The sequence below is a fragment of the Ambystoma mexicanum genome, chromosome 4p, assembly GCF_040938575.1.
Source record: "Ambystoma mexicanum isolate Mex_15411 chromosome 4p, UKY_AmexF1_1, whole genome shotgun sequence".
NCBI lineage: Eukaryota > Metazoa > Chordata > Amphibia > Caudata > Ambystomatidae > Ambystoma > Ambystoma mexicanum.
The window spans coordinates 50347932-50364050 of NC_090927.1; the positions used below are offsets into that span (position 1 = coordinate 50347932).

The following is a 16119-nucleotide window of genomic DNA, read 5'->3' on the forward strand; positions in this document are numbered from 1 at the left end:
AATCAAGCTTTACGCTGCTCTGGTATTGAGCTGTCATTGCTTACAGTGGCTAAGCAAAGCACAATACCAAGACCAATCTAAAAATGACTAGCTTGAGAGAACACGCAAGAACCAAGGGCAGCGGTTCGAGCCCTATCAGGGATGGACGGTCCCCTTTTGCTAAAATGGGCAAGAGAGTCTGCAGTTCCTCTCGGAGGCGCGTGAGTGCTGGGGCACGCCTCATTAACCCTTTGCTGCCCGTCTTGCCACCTGAAACCTGCCCCTTGCCCCCAAAGTGCAGCATTGGCTGGGGGCAAATATCTGCAGCCTATTGGCAGGCTGGAGAAGAGTCCCTGTGGCGCTCCTGAAGTGTGTGGGGAAGTAAGCCCCTGACCGATTGACCCCACCCCCCCAACCCCAATAAATGAAGGCAAATCCTGCTTTGCAATTGCTGCCAACTTTTCAGGGCCTTCCTTTCTAGATAGGACTGGAAGATGAAGCGGCTTGAGAGTCAGCTCCGAAATGAAGAGTAGCATTATTTTCTAAAGAGCTGTGTAATGTGGGGAGGGGGCAAGCACAGCACCTCCCTTTTGTGGAAGGATAGGGGTATGCGCAGACCCACGAGGGCCAGTGGCGCAATGGATAACGCGTCTGACTACGGATCAGAAGATTGTAGGTTCGACTCCTACCTGGCTCGGGGAAGCGCGTTTTGTTTTTAATTTAACCCCAATTGTGATTGCGTAGTCTCTGTCTTCTCCCTAGCCTTGGCCGAGGTACTGAACGCTTAACACTCGAGGTCAGCGGAAATGACGGTCTGTCAGGGCGCCCTTCTTTCCTCTGGCCTTTAACGTCTTGCAGCAACGGTTTCAATGCAAGGCGGCCTGTTTTCCAAATGTGGTCCCACCGTTGCTCTCTTGACGGGGGGTGCGGGGGACACGTCACGCCTCAAAGGTGGGTGCAGACGAGATCTCGGGTATGAAAGCCGCAGACATTGGTATGCACCTCATACCCAAGCCGCTTGTAGTCGGCCCTTCTTCTTGCAAGTCCAGCCCTCATACTGAGGAATCGGGAGCCTGAAACACGGACAGACTGCATGGGGCCGCCGGGGCCCCAAGGGAAACAATGTGGGGAAATTCAGGCTTTTCTCAAAATGTAAATGCAACAGAAACGGAATCGGGAGTTCTATGTAGAAAAGGCTAGTCTTCCCATACCGGGAGTCGAACCCGGGCCGCCTGGGTGAAAACCAGGAATCCTAACCGCTAGACCATATGGGAGGCTGTCAGCAAGAAGCAGGTTATGGAGATCCTGAGAGCAGTGCCCCATGGGTCCACCACTGGCAGGATGCTTGAGAAGCTTGACCGGTGGTGTCCCACGCAAATGACCGAGATGCACTTTCAGTGGCAGAAATCAAGCTTTACGCTGCTCTGGTATTGAGCTGTCATTGCTTACAGTGGCTAAGCAAAGCACAATACCAAGACCAATCTAAAAATGACTAGCTTGAGAGAACACGCAAGAACCAAGGGCAGCGGTTCGAGCCCTATCAGGGATGGACGGTCCCCTTTTGCTAAAATGGGCAAGAGAGTCTGCAGTTCCTCTCGGAGGCGCGTGAGTGCTGGGGCACGCCTCATTAACCCTTTGCTGCCCGTCTTGCCACCTGAAACCTGCCCCTTGCCCCCAAAGTGCAGCATTGGCTGGGGGCAAATATCTGCAGCCTATTGGCAGGCTGGAGAAGAGTCCCTGTGGCGCTCCTGAAGTGTGTGGGGAAGTAAGCCCCTGACCGATTGACCCCACCCCCCCAACCCCAATAAATGAAGGCAAATCCTGCTTTGCAATTGCTGCCAACTTTTCAGGGCCTTCCTTTCTAGATAGGACTGGAAGATGAAGCGGCTTGAGAGTCAGCTCCGAAATGAAGAGTAGCATTATTTTCTAAAGAGCTGTGTAATGTGGGGAGGGGGCAAGCACAGCACCTCCCTTTTGTGGAAGGATAGGGGTATGCGCAGACCCACGAGGGCCAGTGGCGCAATGGATAACGCGTCTGACTACGGATCAGAAGATTGTAGGTTCGACTCCTACCTGGCTCGGGGAAGCGCGTTTTGTTTTTAATTTAACCCCAATTGTGATTGCGTAGTCTCTGTCTTCTCCCTAGCCTTGGCCGAGGTACTGAACGCTTAACACTCGAGGTCAGCGGAAATGACGGTCTGTCAGGGCGCCCTTCTTTCCTCTGGCCTTTAACGTCTTGCAGCAACGGTTTCAATGCAAGGCGGCCTGTTTTCCAAATGTGGTCCCACCGTTGCTCTCTTGACGGGGGGTGCGGGGGACACGTCACGCCTCAAAGGTGGGTGCAGACGAGATCTCGGGTATGAAAGCCGCAGACATTGGTATGCACCTCATACCCAAGCCGCTTGTAGTCGGCCCTTCTTCTTGCAAGTCCAGCCCTCATACTGAGGAATCGGGAGCCTGAAACACGGACAGACTGCATGGGGCCGCCGGGGCCCCAAGGGAAACAATGTGGGGAAATTCAGGCTTTTCTCAAAATGTAAATGCAACAGAAACGGAATCGGGAGTTCTATGTAGAAAAGGCTAGTCTTCCCATACCGGGAGTCGAACCCGGGCCGCCTGGGTGAAAACCAGGAATCCTAACCGCTAGACCATATGGGAGGCTGTCAGCAAGAAGCAGGTTATGGAGATCCTGAGAGCAGTGCCCCATGGGTCCACCACTGGCAGGATGCTTGAGAAGCTTGACCGGTGGTGTCCCACGCAAATGACCGAGATGCACTTTCAGTGGCAGAAATCAAGCTTTACGCTGCTCTGGTATTGAGCTGTCATTGCTTACAGTGGCTAAGCAAAGCACAATACCAAGACCAATCTAAAAATGACTAGCTTGAGAGAACACGCAAGAACCAAGGGCAGCGGTTCGAGCCCTATCAGGGATGGACGGTCCCCTTTTGCTAAAATGGGCAAGAGAGTCTGCAGTTCCTCTCGGAGGCGCGTGAGTGCTGGGGCACGCCTCATTAACCCTTTGCTGCCCGTCTTGCCACCTGAAACCTGCCCCTTGCCCCCAAAGTGCAGCATTGGCTGGGGGCAAATATCTGCAGCCTATTGGCAGGCTGGAGAAGAGTCCCTGTGGCGCTCCTGAAGTGTGTGGGGAAGTAAGCCCCTGACCGATTGACCCCGCCCCCCCAACCCCAATAAATGAAGGCAAATCCTGCTTTGCAATTGCTGCCAACTTTTCAGGGCCTTCCTTTCTAGATAGGACTGGAAGATGAAGCGGCTTGAGAGTCAGCTCCGAAATGAAGAGTAGCATTATTTTCTAAAGAGCTGTGTAATGTGGGGAGGGGGCAAGCACAGCACCTCCCTTTTGTGGAAGGATAGGGGTATGCGCAGACCCACGAGGGCCAGTGGCGCAACGGATAACGCGTCTGACTACGGATCAGAAGATTGTAGTAGGTTCGACTCCTACCTGGCTCGGGGAAGCGCGTTTTGTTTTTAATTTAACCCCAATTGTGATTGCGTAGTCTCTGTCTTCTCCCTAGCCTTGGCCGAGGTACTGAACGCTTAACACTCGAGGTCAGCGGAAATGACGGTCTGTCAGGGCGCCCTTCTTTCCTCTGGCCTTTAACGTCTTGCAGCAACGGTTTCAATGCAAGGCGGCCTGTTTTCCAAATGTGGTCCCACCGTTGCTCTCTTGACGGGGGGTGCGGGGGACACGTCACGCCTCAAAGGTGGGTGCAGACGAGATCTCGGGTATGAAAGCCGCAGACATTGGTATGCACCTCATACCCAAGCCGCTTGTAGTCGGCCCTTCTTCTTGCAAGTCCAGCCCTCATACTGAGGAATCGGGAGCCTGAAACACGGACAGACTGCATGGGGCCGCCGGGGCCCCAAGGGAAACAATGTGGGGAAATTCAGGCTTTTCTCAAAATGTAAATGCAACAGAAACGGAATCGGGAGTTCTATGTAGAAAAGGCTAGTCTTCCCATACCGGGAGTCGAACCCGGGCCGCCTGGGTGAAAACCAGGAATCCTAACCGCTAGACCATATGGGGGGCTGTCACCAAGAAGCAGGTTATGGAGATCCTGAGAGCAGTGCCCCATGGGTCCACCACTGGCAGGATGCTTGAGAAGCTTGACCGGTGGTGTCCCACGCAAATGACCGAGATGCACTTTCAGTGGCAGAAATCAAGCTTTACGCTGCTCTGGTATTGAGCTGTCATTGCTTACAGTGGCTAAGCAAAGCACAATACCAAGACCAATCTAAAAATGACTAGCTTGAGAGAACACGCAAGAACCAAGGGCAGCGGTTCGAGCCCTATCAGGGATGGACGGTCCCCTTTTGCTAAAATGGGCAAGAGAGTCTGCAGTTCCTCTCGGAGGCGCGTGAGTGCTGGGGCACGCCTCATTAACCCTTTGCTGCCCGTCTTGCCACCTGAAACCTGCCCCTTGCCCCCAAAGTGCAGCATTGGCTGGGGGCAAATATCTGCAGCCTATTGGCAGGCTGGAGAAGAGTCCCTGTGGCGCTCCTGAAGTGTGTGGGGAAGTAAGCCCCTGACCGATTGACCCCACCCCCCCAACCCCAATAAATGAAGGCAAATCCTGCTTTGCAATTGCTGCCAACTTTTCAGGGCCTTCCTTTCTAGATAGGACTGGAAGATGAAGCGGCTTGAGAGTCAGCTCCGAAATGAAGAGTAGCATTATTTTCTAAAGAGCTGTGTAATGTGGGGAGGGGGCAAGCACAGCACCTCCCTTTTGTGGAAGGATAGGGGTATGCGCAGACCCACGAGGGCCAGTGGCGCAATGGATAACGCGTCTGACTACGGATCAGAAGATTGTAGGTTCGACTCCTACCTGGCTCGGGGAAGCGCGTTTTGTTTTTAATTTAACCCCAATTGTGATTGCGTAGTCTCTGTCTTCTCCCTAGCCTTGGCCGAGGTACTGAACGCTTAACACTCGAGGTCAGCGGAAATGACGGTCTGTCAGGGCGCCCTTCTTTCCTCTGGCCTTTAACGTCTTGCAGCAACGGTTTCAATGCAAGGCGGCCTGTTTTCCAAATGTGGTCCCACCGTTGCTCTCTTGACGGGGGGTGCGGGGGACGCGTCACGCCTCAAAGGTGGGTGCAGACGAGATCTCGGGTATGAAAGCCGCAGACATTGGTATGCACCTCATACCCAAGCCGCTTGTAGTCGGCCCTTCTTCTTGCAAGTCCAGCCCTCATACTGAGGAATCGGGAGCCTGAAACACGGACAGACTGCATGGGGCCGCCGGGGCCCCAAGGGAAACAATGTGGGGAAATTCAGGCTTTTCTCAAAATGTAAATGCAACAGAAACGGAATCGGGAGTTCTATGTAGAAAAGGCTAGTCTTCCCATACCGGGAGTCGAACCCGGGCCGCCTGGGTGAAAACCAGGAATCCTAACCGCTAGACCATATGGGAGGCTGTCAGCAAGAAGCAGGTTATGGAGCTCCTGAGAGCAGTGCCCCATGGGTCCACCACTGGCAGGATGCTTGAGAAGCTTGACCGGTGGTGTCCCACGCAAATGACCGAGATGCACTTTCAGTGGCAGAAATCAAGCTTTACGCTGCTCTGGTATTGAGCTGTCATTGCTTACAGTGGCTAAGCAAAGCACAATACCAAGACCAATCTAAAAATGACTAGCTTGAGAGAACACGCAAGAACCAAGGGCAGCGGTTCGAGCCCTATCAGGGATGGACGGTCCCCTTTTGCTAAAATGGGCAAGAGAGTCTGCAGTTCCTCTCGGAGGCGCGTGAGTGCTGGGGCACGCCTCATTAACCCTTTGCTGCCCGTCTTGCCACCTGAAACCTGCCCCTTGCCCCCAAAGTGCAGCATTGGCTGGGGGCAAATATCTGCAGCCTATTGGCAGGCTGGAGAAGAGTCCCTGTGGCGCTCCTGAAGTGTGTGGGGAAGTAAGCCCCTGACCGATTGACCCCACCCCCCCAACCCCAATAAATGAAGGCAAATCCTGCTTTGCAATTGCTGCCAACTTTTCAGGGCCTTCCTTTCTAGATAGGACTGGAAGATGAAGCGGCTTGAGAGTCAGCTCCGAAATGAAGAGTAGCATTATTTTCTAAAGAGCTGTGTAATGTGGGGAGGGGGCAAGCACAGCACCTCCCTTTTGTGGAAGGATAGGGGTATGCGCAGACCCACGAGGGCCAGTGGCGCAATGGATAACGCGTCTGACTACGGATCAGAAGATTGTAGGTTCGACTCCTACCTGGCTCGGGGAAGCGCGTTTTGTTTTTAATTTAACCCCAATTGTGATTGCGTAGTCTCTGTCTTCTCCCTAGCCTTGGCCGAGGTACTGAACGCTTAACACTCGAGGTCAGCGGAAATGACGGTCTGTCAGGGCGCCCTTCTTTCCTCTGGCCTTTAACGTCTTGCAGCAACGGTTTCAATGCAAGGCGGCCTGTTTTCCAAATGTGGTCCCACCGTTGCTCTCTTGACGGGGGGTGCGGGGGACACGTCACGCCTCAAAGGTGGGTGCAGACGAGATCTCGGGTATGAAAGCCGCAGACATTGGTATGCACCTCATACCCAAGCCGCTTGTAGTCGGCCCTTCTTCTTGCAAGTCCAGCCCTCATACTGAGGAATCGGGAGCCTGAAACACGGACAGACTGCATGGGGCCGCCGGGGCCCCAAGGGAAACAATGTGGGGAAATTCAGGCTTTTCTCAAAATGTAAATGCAACAGAAACGGAATCGGGAGTTCTATGTAGAAAAGGCTAGTCTTCCCATACCGGGAGTCGAACCCGGGCCGCCTGGGTGAAAACCAGGAATCCTAACCGCTAGACCATATGGGAGGCTGTCAGCAAGAAGCAGGTTATGGAGATCCTGAGAGCAGTGCCCCATGGGTCCACCACTGGCAGGATGCTTGAGAAGCTTGACCGGTGGTGTCCCACGCAAATGACCGAGATGCACTTTCAGTGGCAGAAATCAAGCTTTACGCTGCTCTGGTATTGAGCTGTCATTGCTTACAGTGGCTAAGCAAAGCACAATACCAAGACCAATCTAAAAATGACTAGCTTGAGAGAACACGCAAGAACCAAGGGCAGCGGTTCGAGCCCTATCAGGGATGGACGGTCCCCTTTTGCTAAAATGGGCAAGAGAGTCTGCAGTTCCTCTCGGAGGCGCGTGAGTGCTGGGGCACGCCTCATTAACCCTTTGCTGCCCGTCTTGCCACCTGAAACCTGCCCCTTGCCCCCAAAGTGCAGCATTGGCTGGGGGCAAATATCTGCAGCCTATTGGCAGGCTGGAGAAGAGTCCCTGTGGCGCTCCTGAAGTGTGTGGGGAAGTAAGCCCCTGACCGATTGACCCCACCCCCCCAACCCCAATAAATGAAGGCAAATCCTGCTTTGCAATTGCTGCCAACTTTTCAGGGCCTTCCTTTCTAGATAGGACTGGAAGATGAAGCGGCTTGAGAGTCAGCTCCGAAATGAAGAGTAGCATTATTTTCTAAAGAGCTGTGTAATGTGGGGAGGGGGCAAGCACAGCACCTCCCTTTTGTGGAAGGATAGGGGTATGCGCAGACCCACGAGGGCCAGTGGCGCAATGGATAACGCGTCTGACTACGGATCAGAAGATTGTAGTAGGTTCGACTCCTACCTGGCTCGGGGAAGCGCGTTTTGTTTTTAATTTAACCCCAATTGTGATTGCGTAGTCTCTGTCTTCTCCCTAGCCTTGGCCGAGGTACTGAACGCTTAACACTCGAGGTCAGCGGAAATGACGGTCTGTCAGGGCGCCCTTCTTTCCTCTGGCCTTTAACGTCTTGCAGCAACGGTTTCAATGCAAGGCGGCCTGTTTTCCAAATGTGGTCCCACCGTTGCTCTCTTGACGGGGGGTGCGGGGGACACGTCACGCCTCAAAGGTGGGTGCAGACGAGATCTCGGGTATGAAAGCCGCAGACATTGGTATGCACCTCATACCCAAGCCGCTTGTAGTCAGCCCTTCTTCTTGCAAGTCCAGCCCTCATACTGAGGAATCGGGAGCCTGAAACACGGACAGACTGCATGGGGCCGCCGGGGCCCCAAGGGAAACAATGTGGGGAAATTCAGGCTTTTCTCAAAATGTAAATGCAACAGAAACGGAATCGGGAGTTCTATGTAGAAAAGGCTAGTCTTCCCATACCGGGAGTCGAACCCGGGCCGCCTGGGTGAAAACCAGGAATCCTAACCGCTAGACCATATGGGAGGCTGTCAGCAAGAAGCAGGTTATGGAGATCCTGAGAGCAGTGCCCCATGGGTCCACCACTGGCAGGATGCTTGAGAAGCTTGACCGGTGGTGTCCCACGCAAATGACCGAGATGCACTTTCAGTGGCAGAAATCAAGCTTTACGCTGCTCTGGTATTGAGCTGTCATTGCTTACAGTGGCTAAGCAAAGCACAATACCAAGACCAATCTAAAAATGACTAGCTTGAGAGAACACGCAAGAACCAAGGGCAGCGGTTCGAGCCCTATCAGGGATGGACGGTCCCCTTTTGCTAAAATGGGCAAGAGAGTCTGCAGTTCCTCTCGGAGGCGCGTGAGTGCTGGGGCACGCCTCATTAACCCTTTGCTGCCCGTCTTGCCACCTGAAACCTGCCCCTTGCCCCCAAAGTGCAGCATTGGCTGGGGGCAAATATCTGCAGCCTATTGGCAGGCTGGAGAAGAGTCCCTGTGGCGCTCCTGAAGTGTGTGGGGAAGTAAGCCCCTGACCGATTGACCCCACCCCCCCAACCCCAATAAATGAAGGCAAATCCTGCTTTGCAATTGCTGCCAACTTTTCAGGGCCTTCCTTTCTAGATAGGACTGGAAGATGAAGCGGCTTGAGAGTCAGCTCCGAAATGAAGAGTAGCATTATTTTCTAAAGAGCTGTGTAATGTGGGGAGGGGGCAAGCACAGCACCTCCCTTTTGTGGAAGGATAGGGGTATGCGCAGACCCACGAGGGCCAGTGGCGCAATGGATAACGCGTCTGACTACGGATCAGAAGATTGTAGGTTCGACTCCTACCTGGCTCGGGGAAGCGCGTTTTGTTTTTAATTTAACCCCAATTGTGATTGCGTAGTCTCTGTCTTCTCCCTAGCCTTGGCCGAGGTACTGAACGCTTAACACTCGAGGTCAGCGGAAATGACGGTCTGTCAGGGCGCCCTTCTTTCCTCTGGCCTTTAACGTCTTGCAGCAACGGTTTCAATGCAAGGCGGCCTGTTTTCCAAATGTGGTCCCACCGTTGCTCTCTTGACGGGGGGTGCGGGGGACACGTCACGCCTCAAAGGTGGGTGCAGACGAGATCTCGGGTATGAAAGCCGCAGACATTGGTATGCACCTCATACCCAAGCCGCTTGTAGTCGGCCCTTCTTCTTGCAAGTCCAGCCCTCATACTGAGGAATCGGGAGCCTGAAACACGGACAGACTGCATGGGGCCGCATGGGGCCCCAAGGGAAACAATGTGGGGAAATTCAGGCTTTTCTCAAAATGTAAATGCAACAGAAACGGAATCGGGAGTTCTATGTAGAAAAGGCTAGTCTTCCCATACCGGGAGTCGAACCCGGGCCGCCTGGGTGAAAACCAGGAATCCTAACAGCTAGACCATATGGGAGGCTGTCAGCAAGAAGCAGGTTATGGAGATCCTGAGAGCAGTGCCCCATGGGTCCACCACTGGCAGGATGCTTGAGAAGCTTGACCGGTGGTGTCCCACGCAAATGACCGAGATGCACTTTCAGTGGCAGAAATCAAGCTTTACGCTGCTCTGGTATTGAGCTGTCATTGCTTACAGTGGCTAAGCAAAGCACAATACCAAGACCAATCTAAAAATGACTAGCTTGAGAGAACACGCAAGAACCAAGGGCAGCGGTTCGAGCCCTATCAGGGATGGACGGTCCCCTTTTGCTAAAATGGGCAAGAGAGTCTGCAGTTCCTCTCGGAGGCGCGTGAGTGCTGGGGCACGCCTCATTAACCCTTTGCTGCCCGTCTTGCCACCTGAAACCTGCCCCTTGCCCCCAAAGTGCAGCATTGGCTGGGGGCAAATATCTGCAGCCTATTGGCAGGCTGGAGAAGAGTCCCTGTGGCGCTCCTGAAGTGTGTGGGGAAGTAAGCCCCTGACCGATTGACCCCACCCCCCCAACCCCAATAAATGAAGGCAAATCCTGCTTTGCAATTGCTGCCAACTTTTCAGGGCCTTCCTTTCTAGATAGGACTGGAAGATGAAGCGGCTTGAGAGTCAGCTCCGAAATGAAGAGTAGCATTATTTTCTAAAGAGCTGTGTAATGTGGGGAGGGGGCAAGCACAGCACCTCCCTTTTGTGGAAGGATAGGGGTATGCGCAGACCCACGAGGGCCAGTGGCGCAACGGATAACGCGTCTGACTACGGATCAGAAGATTGTAGGTTCGACTCCTACCTGGCTCGGGGAAGCGCGTTTTGTTTTTAATTTAACCCCAATTGTGATTGCGTAGTCTCTGTCTTCTCCCTAGCCTTGGCCGAGGTACTGAACGCTTAACACTCGAGGTCAGCGGAAATGACGGTCTGTCAGGGCGCCCTTCTTTCCTCTGGCCTTTAACGTCTTGCAGCAACGGTTTCAATGCAAGGCGGCCTGTTTTCCAAATGTGGTCCCACCGTTGCTCTCTTGACGGGGGGTGCGGGGGACACGTCACGCCTCAAAGGTGGGTGCAGACGAGATCTCGGGTATGAAAGCCGCAGACATTGGTATGCACCTCATACCCAAGCCGCTTGTAGTCGGCCCTTCTTCTTGCAAGTCCAGCCCTCATACTGAGGAATCGGGAGCCTGAAACACGGACAGACTGCATGGGGCCGCCGGGGCCCCAAGGGAAACAATGTGGGGAAATTCAGGCTTTTCTCAAAATGTAAATGCAACAGAAACGGAATCGGGAGTTCTATGTAGAAAAGGCTAGTCTTCCCATACCGGGAGTCGAACCCGGGCCGCCTGGGTGAAAACCAGGAATCCTAACCGCTAGACCATATGGGAGGCTGTCAGCAAGAAGCAGGTTATGGAGATCCTGAGAGCAGTGCCCCATGGGTCCACCACTGGCAGGATGCTTGAGAAGCTTGACCGGTGGTGTCCCACGCAAATGACCGAGATGCACTTTCAGTGGCAGAAATCAAGCTTTACGCTGCTCTGGTATTGAGCTGTCATTGCTTACAGTGGCTAAGCAAAGCACAATACCAAGACCAATCTAAAAATGACTAGCTTGAGAGAACACGCAAGAACCAAGGGCAGCGGTTCGAGCCCTATCAGGGATGGACGGTCCCCTTTTGCTAAAATGGGCAAGAGAGTCTGCAGTTCCTCTCGGAGGCGCGTGAGTGCTGGGGCACGCCTCATTAACCCTTTGCTGCCCGTCTTGCCACCTGAAACCTGCCCCTTGCCCCCAAAGTGCAGCATTGGCTGGGGGCAAATATCTGCAGCCTATTGGCAGGCTGGAGAAGAGTCCCTGTGGCGCTCCTGAAGTGTGTGGGGAAGTAAGCCCCTGACCGATTGACCCCACCCCCCCAACCCCAATAAATGAAGGCAAATCCTGCTTTGCAATTGCTGCCAACTTTTCAGGGCCTTCCTTTCTAGATAGGACTGGAAGATGAAGCGGCTTGAGAGTCAGCTCCGAAATGAAGAGTAGCATTATTTTCTAAAGAGCTGTGTAATGTGGGGAGGGGGCAAGCACAGCACCTCCCTTTTGTGGAAGGATAGGGGTATGCGCAGACCCACGAGGGCCAGTGGCGCAATGGATAACGCGTCTGACTACGGATCAGAAGATTGTAGGTTCGACTCCTACCTGGCTCGGGGAAGCGCGTTTTGTTTTTAATTTAACCCCAATTGTGATTGCGTAGTCTCTGTCTTCTCCCTAGCCTTGGCCGAGGTACTGAACGCTTAACACTCGAGGTCAGCGGAAATGACGGTCTGTCAGGGCGCCCTTCTTTCCTCTGGCCTTTAACGTCTTGCAGCAACGGTTTCAATGCAAGGCGGCCTGTTTTCCAAATGTGGTCCCACCGTTGCTCTCTTGACGGGGGGTGCGGGGGACACGTCACGCCTCAAAGGTGGGTGCAGACGAGATCTCGGGTATGAAAGCCGCAGACATTGGTATGCACCTCATACCCAAGCCGCTTGTAGTCGGCCCTTCTTCTTGCAAGTCCAGCCCTCATACTGAGGAATCGGGAGCCTGAAACACGGACAGACTGCATGGGGCCGCCGGGGCCCCAAGGGAAACAATGTGGGGAAATTCAGGCTTTTCTCAAAATGTAAATGCAACAGAAACGGAATCGGGAGTTCTATGTAGAAAAGGCTAGTCTTCCCATACCGGGAGTCGAACCCGGGCCGCCTGGGTGAAAACCAGGAATCCTAACCGCTAGACCATATGGGAGGCTGTCAGCAAGAAGCAGGTTATGGAGATCCTGAGAGCAGTGCCCCATGGGTCCACCACTGGCAGGATGCTTGAGAAGCTTGACCGGTGGTGTCCCACGCAAATGACCGAGATGCACTTTCAGTGGCAGAAATCAAGCTTTACGCTGCTCTGGTATTGAGCTGTCATTGCTTACAGTGGCTAAGCAAAGCACAATACCAAGACCAATCTAAAAATGACTAGCTTGAGAGAACACGCAAGAACCAAGGGCAGCGGTTCGAGCCCTATCAGGGATGGACGGTCCCCTTTTGCTAAAATGGGCAAGAGAGTCTGCAGTTCCTCTCGGAGGCGCGTGAGTGCTGGGGCACGCCTCATTAACCCTTTGCTGCCCGTCTTGCCACCTGAAACCTGCCCCTTGCCCCCAAAGTGCAGCATTGGCTGGGGGCAAATATCTGCAGCCTATTGGCAGGCTGGAGAAGAGTCCCTGTGGCGCTCCTGAAGTGTGTGGGGAAGTAAGCCCCTGACCGATTGACCCCACCCCCCCAACCCCAATAAATGAAGGCAAATCCTGCTTTGCAATTGCTGCCAACTTTTCAGGGCCTTCCTTTCTAGATAGGACTGGAAGATGAAGCGGCTTGAGAGTCAGCTCCGAAATGAAGAGTAGCATTATTTTCTAAAGAGCTGTGTAATGTGGGGAGGGGGCAAGCACAGCACCTCCCTTTTGTGGAAGGATAGGGGTATGCGCAGACCCACGAGGGCCAGTGGCGCAATGGATAACGCGTCTGACTACGGATCAGAAGATTGTAGGTTCGACTCCTACCTGGCTCGGGGAAGCGCGTTTTGTTTTTAATTTAACCCCAATTGTGATTGCGTAGTCTCTGTCTTCTCCCTAGCCTTGGCCGAGGTACTGAACGCTTAACACTCGAGGTCAGCGGAAATGACGGTCTGTCAGGGCGCCCTTCTTTCCTCTGGCCTTTAACGTCTTGCAGCAACGGTTTCAATGCAAGGCGGCCTGTTTTCCAAATGTGGTCCCACCGTTGCTCTCTTGACGGGGGGTGCGGGGGACACGTCACGCCTCAAAGGTGGGTGCAGACGAGATCTCGGGTATGAAAGCCGCAGACATTGGTATGCACCTCATACCCAAGCCGCTTGTAGTCGGCCCTTCTTCTTGCAAGTCCAGCCCTCATACTGAGGAATCGGGAGCCTGAAACACGGACAGACTGCATGGGGCCGCCGGGGCCCCAAGGGAAACAATGTGGGGAAATTCAGGCTTTTCTCAAAATGTAAATGCAACAGAAACGGAATCGGGAGTTCTATGTAGAAAAGGCTAGTCTTCCCATACCGGGAGTCGAACCGGGCCGCCTGGGTGAAAACCAGGAATCCTAACCGCTAGACCATATGGGAGGCTGTCAGCAAGAAGCAGGTTATGGAGATCCTGAGAGCAGTGCCCCATGGGTCCACCACTGGCAGGATGCTTGAGAAGCTTGACCGGTGGTGTCCCACGCAAATGACCGAGATGCACTTTCAGTGGCAGAAATCAAGCTTTACGCTGCTGTGGTATTGAGCTGTCATTGCTTACAGTGGCTAAGCAAAGCACAATACCAAGACCAATCTAAAAATGACTAGCTTGAGAGAACACGCAAGAACCAAGGGCAGCGGTTCGAGCCCTATCAGGGATGGACGGTCCCCTTTTGCTAAAATGGGCAAGAGAGTCTGCAGTTCCTCTCGGAGGCGCGTGAGTGCTGGGGCACGCCTCATTAACCCTTTGCTGCCCATCTTGCCACCTGAAACCTGCCCCTTGCCCCCAAAGTGCAGCATTGGCTGGGGGCAAATATCTGCAGCCTATTGGCAGGCTGGAGAAGAGTCCCTGTGGCGCTCCTGAAGTGTGTGGGGAAGTAAGCCCCTGACCGATTGACCCCACCCCCCCAACCCCAATAAATGAAGGCAAATCCTGCTTTGCAATTGCTGCCAACTTTTCAGGGCCTTCCTTTCTAGATAGGACTGGAAGATGAAGCGGCTTGAGAGTCAGCTCCGAAATGAAGAGTAGCATTATTTTCTAAAGAGCTGTGTAATGTGGGGAGGGGGCAAGCACAGCACCTCCCTTTTGTGGAAGGATAGGGGTATGCGCAGACCCACGAGGGCCAGTGGCGCAATGGATAACGCGTCTGACTACGGATCAGAAGATTGTAGGTTCGACTCCTACCTGGCTCGGGGAAGCGCGTTTTGTTTTTAATTTAACCCCAATTGTGATTGCGTAGTCTCTGTCTTCTCCCTAGCCTTGGCCGAGGTACTGAACGCTTAACACTCGAGGTCAGCGGAAATGACGGTCTGTCAGGGCGCCCTTCTTTCCTCTGGCCTTTAACGTCTTGCAGCAACGGTTTCAATGCAAGGCGGCCTGTTTTCCAAATGTGGTCCCACCGTTGCTCTCTTGACGGGGGGTGCGGGGGACACGTCACGCCTCAAAGGTGGGTGCAGACGAGATCTCGGGTATGAAAGCCGCAGACATTGGTATGCACCTCATACCCAAGCCGCTTGTAGTCGGCCCTTCTTCTTGCAAGTCCAGCCCTCATACTGAGGAATCGGGAGCCTGAAACACGGACAGACTGCATGGGGCCGCCGGGGCCCCAAGGGAAACAATGTGGGGAAATTCAGGCTTTTCTCAAAATGTAAATGCAACAGAAACGGAATCGGGAGTTCTATGTAGAAAAGGCTAGCCTTCCCATACCGGGAGTAGAACCCGGGCCGCCTGGGTGAAAACCAGGAATCCTAACCGCTAGACCATATGGGAGGCTGTCAGCAAGAAGCAGGTTATGGAGATCCTGAGAGCAGTGCCCCATGGGTCCACCACTGGCAGGATGCTTGAGAAGCTTGACCGGTGGTGTCCCACGCAAATGACCGAGATGCACTTTCAGTGGCAGAAATCAAGCTTTACGCTGCTCTGGTATTGAGCTGTCATTGCTTACAGTGGCTAAGCAAAGCACAATACCAAGACCAATCTAAAAATGACTAGCTTGAGAGAACACGCAAGAACCAAGGGCAGCGGTTCGAGCCCTATCAGGGATGGACGGTCCCCTTTTGCTAAAATGGGCAAGAGAGTCTGCAGTTCCTCTCGGAGGCGCGTGAGTGCTGGGGCACGCCTCATTAACCCTTTGCTGCCCGTCTTGCCACCTGAAACCTGCCCCTTGCCCCCAAAGTGCAGCATTGGCTGGGGGCAAATATCTGCAGCCTATTGGCAGGCTGGAGAAGAGTCCCTGTGGCGCTCCTGAAGTGTGTGGGGAAGTAAGCCCCTGACCGATTGACCCCACCCCCCCAACCCCAATAAATGAAGGCAAATCCTGCTTTGCAATTGCTGCCAACTTTTCAGGGCCTTCCTTTCTAGATAGGACTGGAAGATGAAGCGGCTTGAGAGTCAGCTCCGAAATGAAGAGTAGCATTATTTTCTAAAGAGCTGTGTAATGTGGGGAGGGGGCAAGCACAGCACCTCCCTTTTGTGGAAGGATAGGGGTATGCGCAGACCCACGAGGGCCAGTGGCGCAACGGATAACGCGTCTGACTACGGATCAGAAGATTGTAGGTTCGACTCCTACCTGGCTCGGGGAAGCACGTTTTGTTTTTAATTTAACCCCAATTGTGATTGCGTAGTCTCTGTCTTCTCCCTAGCCTTGGCCGAGGTACTGAACGCTTAACACTCGAGGTCAGCGGAAATGACGGTCTGTCAGGGCGCCCTTCTTTCCTCTGGCCTTTAACGTCTTGCAGCAACGGTTTCAATGCAAGGCGGCCTGTTTTCCAAATGTGGTCCCACCGTTGC

At 53.7% G+C, this 16119-nt stretch overlaps 23 non-coding genes across 23 annotated transcripts; 12 read left to right on the top strand and 11 right to left on the bottom strand.

The window, feature by feature from the left end:
• The first annotated feature begins 603 nt into the window (after positions 1-603).
• TRNAR-ACG (transfer RNA arginine (anticodon ACG)) lies at positions 604-676 on the top strand. The gene has a single exon. It is a non-coding gene; the product is annotated as a tRNA-Arg (tRNA).
• Positions 677-1181: 505 nt separating this feature from the next.
• TRNAE-UUC (transfer RNA glutamic acid (anticodon UUC)) lies at positions 1182-1253 on the bottom strand. The gene has a single exon. It is a non-coding gene; the product is annotated as a tRNA-Glu (tRNA).
• A 734-nt stretch (positions 1254-1987) lies between these two features.
• On the top strand, positions 1988-2060 carry TRNAR-ACG (transfer RNA arginine (anticodon ACG)). Its single transcript has one exon. It is a non-coding gene; the product is annotated as a tRNA-Arg (tRNA).
• A 505-nt stretch (positions 2061-2565) lies between these two features.
• Positions 2566-2637, bottom strand: TRNAE-UUC (transfer RNA glutamic acid (anticodon UUC)). The gene has a single exon. It is a non-coding gene; the product is annotated as a tRNA-Glu (tRNA).
• A 734-nt stretch (positions 2638-3371) lies between these two features.
• TRNAR-ACG (transfer RNA arginine (anticodon ACG)) lies at positions 3372-3447 on the top strand. The gene has a single exon. It is a non-coding gene; the product is annotated as a tRNA-Arg (tRNA).
• A 505-nt stretch (positions 3448-3952) lies between these two features.
• On the bottom strand, positions 3953-4024 carry TRNAE-UUC (transfer RNA glutamic acid (anticodon UUC)). Its single transcript has one exon. It is a non-coding gene; the product is annotated as a tRNA-Glu (tRNA).
• A 734-nt stretch (positions 4025-4758) lies between these two features.
• TRNAR-ACG (transfer RNA arginine (anticodon ACG)) lies at positions 4759-4831 on the top strand. Its single transcript has one exon. It is a non-coding gene; the product is annotated as a tRNA-Arg (tRNA).
• Positions 4832-5336: 505 nt separating this feature from the next.
• On the bottom strand, positions 5337-5408 carry TRNAE-UUC (transfer RNA glutamic acid (anticodon UUC)). Its single transcript has one exon. It is a non-coding gene; the product is annotated as a tRNA-Glu (tRNA).
• A 734-nt stretch (positions 5409-6142) lies between these two features.
• Positions 6143-6215, top strand: TRNAR-ACG (transfer RNA arginine (anticodon ACG)). The gene has a single exon. It is a non-coding gene; the product is annotated as a tRNA-Arg (tRNA).
• A 505-nt stretch (positions 6216-6720) lies between these two features.
• On the bottom strand, positions 6721-6792 carry TRNAE-UUC (transfer RNA glutamic acid (anticodon UUC)). The gene has a single exon. It is a non-coding gene; the product is annotated as a tRNA-Glu (tRNA).
• A 734-nt stretch (positions 6793-7526) lies between these two features.
• TRNAR-ACG (transfer RNA arginine (anticodon ACG)) lies at positions 7527-7602 on the top strand. Its single transcript has one exon. It is a non-coding gene; the product is annotated as a tRNA-Arg (tRNA).
• Positions 7603-8107: 505 nt separating this feature from the next.
• On the bottom strand, positions 8108-8179 carry TRNAE-UUC (transfer RNA glutamic acid (anticodon UUC)). The gene has a single exon. It is a non-coding gene; the product is annotated as a tRNA-Glu (tRNA).
• Positions 8180-8913: 734 nt separating this feature from the next.
• TRNAR-ACG (transfer RNA arginine (anticodon ACG)) lies at positions 8914-8986 on the top strand. Its single transcript has one exon. It is a non-coding gene; the product is annotated as a tRNA-Arg (tRNA).
• Positions 8987-9492: 506 nt separating this feature from the next.
• On the bottom strand, positions 9493-9564 carry TRNAE-UUC (transfer RNA glutamic acid (anticodon UUC)). The gene has a single exon. It is a non-coding gene; the product is annotated as a tRNA-Glu (tRNA).
• A 734-nt stretch (positions 9565-10298) lies between these two features.
• Positions 10299-10371, top strand: TRNAR-ACG (transfer RNA arginine (anticodon ACG)). Its single transcript has one exon. It is a non-coding gene; the product is annotated as a tRNA-Arg (tRNA).
• A 505-nt stretch (positions 10372-10876) lies between these two features.
• Positions 10877-10948, bottom strand: TRNAE-UUC (transfer RNA glutamic acid (anticodon UUC)). The gene has a single exon. It is a non-coding gene; the product is annotated as a tRNA-Glu (tRNA).
• Positions 10949-11682: 734 nt separating this feature from the next.
• TRNAR-ACG (transfer RNA arginine (anticodon ACG)) lies at positions 11683-11755 on the top strand. Its single transcript has one exon. It is a non-coding gene; the product is annotated as a tRNA-Arg (tRNA).
• Positions 11756-12260: 505 nt separating this feature from the next.
• Positions 12261-12332, bottom strand: TRNAE-UUC (transfer RNA glutamic acid (anticodon UUC)). The gene has a single exon. It is a non-coding gene; the product is annotated as a tRNA-Glu (tRNA).
• A 734-nt stretch (positions 12333-13066) lies between these two features.
• Positions 13067-13139, top strand: TRNAR-ACG (transfer RNA arginine (anticodon ACG)). Its single transcript has one exon. It is a non-coding gene; the product is annotated as a tRNA-Arg (tRNA).
• A 505-nt stretch (positions 13140-13644) lies between these two features.
• TRNAE-UUC (transfer RNA glutamic acid (anticodon UUC)) lies at positions 13645-13715 on the bottom strand. The gene has a single exon. It is a non-coding gene; the product is annotated as a tRNA-Glu (tRNA).
• A 734-nt stretch (positions 13716-14449) lies between these two features.
• TRNAR-ACG (transfer RNA arginine (anticodon ACG)) lies at positions 14450-14522 on the top strand. Its single transcript has one exon. It is a non-coding gene; the product is annotated as a tRNA-Arg (tRNA).
• A 505-nt stretch (positions 14523-15027) lies between these two features.
• On the bottom strand, positions 15028-15099 carry TRNAE-UUC (transfer RNA glutamic acid (anticodon UUC)). Its single transcript has one exon. It is a non-coding gene; the product is annotated as a tRNA-Glu (tRNA).
• A 734-nt stretch (positions 15100-15833) lies between these two features.
• Positions 15834-15906, top strand: TRNAR-ACG (transfer RNA arginine (anticodon ACG)). The gene has a single exon. It is a non-coding gene; the product is annotated as a tRNA-Arg (tRNA).
• The last annotated feature ends 213 nt before the right edge of the window (positions 15907-16119 follow it).